This window comes from Euphorbia lathyris, chromosome 7 (genome assembly GCF_963576675.1).
Source record: "Euphorbia lathyris chromosome 7, ddEupLath1.1, whole genome shotgun sequence".
Taxonomy (NCBI): Eukaryota; Viridiplantae; Streptophyta; class Magnoliopsida; order Malpighiales; family Euphorbiaceae; genus Euphorbia; species Euphorbia lathyris.
The window spans coordinates 63,830,912-63,837,077 of NC_088916.1; positions in this window are offsets into that span (position 1 = coordinate 63,830,912).

Below are 6,166 nucleotides of genomic sequence, written 5' to 3' on the forward strand. Positions count from 1 at the left end.
ATAAAATGAGATTTTTCAAAATTAGCTTTTTAGACCCAATAAGCTATTTCAAACCTCTCTTCACCAAACACCACTATTAGATGTTTGACTAGTCAAAACCTCTAAAGTGACTCAAACCTCTAATTTTACTCCAAAAAGTTGTTTACCAAACATGGCCATTATATATTTGTAGTCGGTTTATTCGGATCTCGTACATATAAAATCGGTCACTTTTCATCTTTGACAAATGAAGTGATATGTGTGTGCTACAAGAAAAAAAGAAAAACACATAGTTTTGTTCTGTATGCATTATAACAATAAAAAAAAATCAAACTTTTATAAATATTTCTCTTATAACAACAAAACATGTCATCTCATTTGTTAAAGATGAAAGATCAACGATTTTATGTATAGAATGTCTAAATGAATCAATTTATAAATGTTTCTTAAGCAAATTTATTTATAAAAGTTTGATGCTTTACTGTTTTAATACATACAAAATAAAACCAGGCAATTTTTTTCCTGGAGCACACACATGTCTCCTCATCTAGATCAACGATTATGTGTGATAGGTTATTTTGAAAGTTCAGGGTGTCAATAAGCAAAACTTATCAAGATTAAGAGTGCAAATATCCATTAAACCTGTTAATATTATTTATGACATTTTTCCAAATCATACATATTAAGGAAATTATTTATTTATATTAAATCTATATCTATATCTATATGTAAATAGAACTCTTTGAATCTTTCAAGATGCTACCATATCAATTATTATTTTTTCCATTACTTCTCGTTATGAGCATCTCTAATAGAGAGTGATTAGATGAGTGTTTGGTGAGGTGGAGTATACTTGGAATAGTGTTATGCATTGAGAAGATAAATGTTATTTTTTTATGGTAATGTTATCACTTTTTGACATCCTTTCCATCTCTCTTTTTCCAATAAGAAATACTGTTTTAAATAATAAAATAATAATTTGTGGGATCATAGTGATAACTTTTGGAATTGCTTAAATTGAAGCATTTTTTTTTAATAAAAGTTACAAAAAGTGATGTTGATAAGACACAAATAAAGTATATTAGATTTTACGATGATGTGTGAGGGGATTATTATCTTAACAAATAATCCTAATACAAATATGGATTTAGAGCATCTCTAAGAGACTCTTAGTGGGCTCTCTAAAAATAATATAAATAATTGACTCTTAGTGATTTAAGAGTGGCTAAGATATATCATCTCCAACAATGCTCCTTATATTCACTCCTTATTTATTATTTTATTATTAAGATTATTCTTTATTGTTACATTACCAATAGTGTGAGGAGAGAGACACATCAATAATAAATTATTAATAAAAAATAAAGTTAGGAAGCACTAAGAGGTGGAGAGTCTCTATTAATAGAGAGGATTGAGAGGCTCTTACTGATTTAAGGAGCCACTAAGAGGCTGTTGGAGATGAATTTTCATTCTCCCTCCTCAAATTTTAACTTAAGAGCCAATTTAAGAGGCTGTTGGAGATGCTCTTAAGGGTTGCCTCTTGTAGAGTAGAGCCCGTTGAGAAGATAAACAAAGGAATGATAGAATCAACCACATTCTCGTACCACTGGTCATGTATCACCCACATGTATATTAGTCACGAGGTGAGAATGTTGGATCCACGAACGTTAAAGATAGAGAGAGGATATCGCGGGAGGAGGGGGGAGTCACATGAGAATTGTGTATTCTGTTGGATTAATTCTGATTAGCCTTGTGATTAGGGTTATGTGGCTATCTATAACCTAAGTTTAACTTATAAAACTAACCTAAATCTTCATCTATTTGAATGGACTTGGCACGATTCCATTTCGGGTGGTATTTATTCCGCCCATAACGAATAAATCCTAACATCTCCCACTCGTATACGTAATGGAACATATCCAATCTTCATCTCAATCTCATTCATACTATAGCAAATAGTTCGTCCGATCGGCATACTATCGAGAGCTCTAATGTTATATACTCATTGGAACATATAGATGCTCGATGCGCATGTATCAAATTTGGGACTATATACTACTCGTTGGAGATATCTATACTATATATAATAGTGGAAGCAGAGAGAAATGAGAAGAAGTGTTTTAGAAGCCTTTTTGATGAGTTGTCAACGTAGTATAAAATCAAAATTAAAAATATTCAATTAATTAAAAATAACAAATTTATATTCATAATATATTAAACAATTATTACCCAATTAATTAAATAATAAAAGACAGTAAGAGTTACATGAAGATGAAAAAACACAAAGCAAAGGAAATCCAAAAGTCATAAATAAACTTCTATATAAAGCATGATAGATAGTATTCCACCATTATATTCATTGGCCATGATAGACAGTATTATATTTCTGAAGGTAATGATTCGATTTTTTTTATATGTTGTTATTTTGTTCTTAATTGTGTTGTTGTTTTATTTTTATTAAACAATAGTTGTTATAGTTTCATCTTTCAGATCCATTTCTGCTGTTACTCAGGTTCTATACATCTCGCTACCTTATCCATTTTTTCTTTTTTATTTGTCTTTTTTTTTTTCCAACTCGATATCTCCAATTGAAGAAATCCGATAAAAATAGAAGATGCATGGACAACTAAAATCGGAAAACACAAAGGTGTCAAAAATTACAAGAAATTATTATGTTTCTCAATGTAATTATTCGATTTTTTCATATGTTATAGTTATTTTTGTTCTCAATTGTGTTGTTTTATTTTTATTAACCAATAGATGTTATAGATTCATCTTTCAGAGATGAAATTCCATTTCTGTCGTTACCCAGGTTCATACCTGTCGCTACCTTATCCATATTTTCTTTTTTATTTGTCTTTTTTTCTTTTTCAAAATGACTAAAATAAAGATTTTGTATATTTGCATTCTTTTTTAGTATATGTTGCTAGGTGTTACCGTTTCGATTGTTAACTCTAACTAAAATTTAGATTTTCGGCTTTATATGGACTCAATTGTTAGCTTTAATTGAAGTTAGATTAATTTTTCTAATTCGGAACCTGTTGAAATCCACTCATTTTTTTAGTTTGAGTTTATCTAACTGATATGGATTTTATTTTTTATTTTTATGCATTTTGGTAAAAATAGATATAAAGTTTCACACAATAGTTGTTCAATGAAGTTAGAGATATATTGAAGAAAATATTAAAGAGGAATTGAAATGGTATACTTACAATGAAGTTTATTTCAATTATAAATTATGTTATATCATTATTATTATTATTATCAAAAAGGTATTTTTTTTTTCTCAGTTCTCTAGACAAAGATATTGTAAGCGTCTAATACACTTGATAAGATGTTTATTCTTGAAGAATTTAGATTATGCTAGATATGAATTTAAAATGAAGCTAAATAAAAATAAATTTTGATGCTCAAAATCCTAAAAATGTACATTAATTATGAGATATTGAGATAATTGCTTTTGCAACATTGGCCTATATTGTTTTTAACTATTATATTGTGGTTTATTCAAAATTGTTAGTATTTCAAGAGTTTTTAACAGATGAAAATAAAACATGATCATAGGACAAGTTGAAAAATATTAATTAAAAAATATTATTATTTGAATCTCTTCAAATTCTCAAATGTTGAGCATAATGATTCTAATTAATAGAATTAATTTCACATATTAATTATAAAATGTTTTATTTGTACTGAGTGGTTACAATTGCGATTTAATTCTATTTAACTAAAATTAATTTATAGACTTAATATTTCATTAAGAAAAAAAATAAAAAAATTAATTAATGTGCAAAAAGTATTTTCACTCTCCTCTTTATATGTTTATATCTTGACATTCTCTCTTATTTTCGAAAAAAACGAAAGGAATATACTCCTAATTATCTTTTTTGTCCATTCATTTTTGTTTTCTATTCTTTTGTTTGTTTTGCTTCTTACGAAATTCAAGAATATATAATTATTAGAAAATATTAATGAAGTCAAATAAGTGATATCTGCGAGCGTGACTGATATTTTATACAATGAAAGAATGAAGAACAAATTGATTGAATGTCTTGATGAGATATTATGAGATGAAAATATGAGAAATCGTCACTTTAAGCTGATTCAATTGGATATATTGAGTTATTGTAGCATAATGAATAATTAAATTCAAATACTTGGTTATTATGAAATTCCATCAAACAAAATGAATATCATCAAAATGAATTTGTGACTAATTCTTATGAATTTTATTTTTTTATATATAACATATTGAATTGATAAAGTTTCTTCGTGTGCAACATTAGAAAATTATTGATTGTAATAGTTTATAGCATAATATATTGATGTTGCTTCCATTTTAACATAGATTGTAATTCTTTTGTATCGTAGATATAATATTTAATTTTAATTGTAGTTTAACTCAATTTTTGTTTAATATAGATTGTAATTCTTTTGTATCCTAATATAATATTTTTTTTTACCATATAATATTTAATTTTAATTGTAGTTTAATTCAATTTTTGGTTTTTCATTATATTCTAATATATCTTTTAATTAATCTCCTATTTTATTATCATTGTTTCACAGAATTCTAATTATATAAAAATATAAAAATGTATTAAAATTATTAAAAAGTACAAATCATTGAATTTCGTAAAAATAAATAAATTATTCACTTTTAATTAAAATTCTATAAAAAAAAATTAATCAATTATTTTTAGGGTAAATTCCAAAAAAAAACCCTTGTGGTTTGATGTTGTTCCAAAAAAACCCTTGTGGTTTGGTTTTACAAAAAAAAAGGATCGTGGTTTCTTCGTTACCCGAAAAACGGAAATTGGCTTAACACCGTTAAAAATGCTGACATGGCAAGGGGCAGAGTTGGAAATTCGATTTTTTTTATTTTTATTTTTATTTTTTTTTCTTTTTTCTTTTCCTCTCCCTTCTTCTTCCTTCTCTCCTCCTCCTTCTTCCTTCTCTTCTCCTTCTTCTTCTTCTTCTTCTTCTTCTTCTTCTTCTTCTTCTTCTCTTCTTCTTCTTTTTTTTTAAATTTCTGAAATTTTATTTTTTTTAATTTTTATTTTTCTTTTTCTTTCCCCTCTTCTTCCTTCTCTCCTCCTCCTTCTTCCTTCTCATATTCCGGCTTCTCCTTTTCAATTTCGATTTGATTATCTCCGTCATTATTGTAATCGTTCTCTTTCATGTCCTTTGATTTATTTTGGTAATGAGTTATTTCTTCAATCGAATGGATTTTGGGTTTCTTTTTTATGTCCATTGAAATAATGTTCAAGTGAATTTTGAATTCTGAATTCTCCATCAAGCAATCGTGAATAGTTATCCAGAGACGTTGTTTATTCATTGTGACCTTGAATTTTTGCTTTCAGGATCTTTGATCAAAGTGGTTGATCTGGTAAGTAAGCTTTATAATAACATTCGAATTATTTTCCGGTGCCGTGAAAGCTTTTAGAAGAATCAGACGTCCAACTGTCAACTGCAAATCCTGGAAAGAAAGAAAGTCAAACGGAGTAAAAACGAAAGAGAAAAGGAAGAAATAATTGTTAACCAAAAAAATAAAAAACCGGACATTTTCATATTCAATCGCTGCTGCTGCTGCATTGAATGACTTTGTATTCATCGATTTGAGAGACGAAGATAATCTGTTCTTTTAGCGGATAAGAGCCTCGAAATATGAGTGGGTAAGTGGGATGGGTTAGGTACAGAGTGGGGGGTGGTAGTTTCATTTCTGGAAATTTTCCAGATTTAGAAATCTGGAAATTTTCGAAACGTAAAAAAAAATAAAGGAAGAAGAAGAGGGATGAAGAAGAAGAAGAATGGAGGAGGGGAGAAAAAGGAAGAAGAAGAAGAAGAAGAAGAAGAAGGAGGAGGGAAGAAAGAGGAGGAGAAGAAGAAGGAGGATGAGGAGGAGGAGGAGAAGAAGAAGAAGAAGAAGAAGAAGAAGAAGGAAAAGAAAAAGAAAAAGAAAAATTTAAAAAAATTAAATTTCAGAAATTTAAAAAAAAAAAAGAAGAAGAAGAAGAAGAAGAGAAGGAAGAAGGAGGAGGAGAGAAGGGAAAGAAAAAGAAAAAGAAAAAGGAAAAGAAGAAAAAAAATCGAATTTCCATCTCTGCCCCTTGCCACGTCAGCATTTTTAACGGTGTTAAGCCAATTTCCGTTTTTCGGGTAACGGCGAAACCACGGTCCTTTTTTT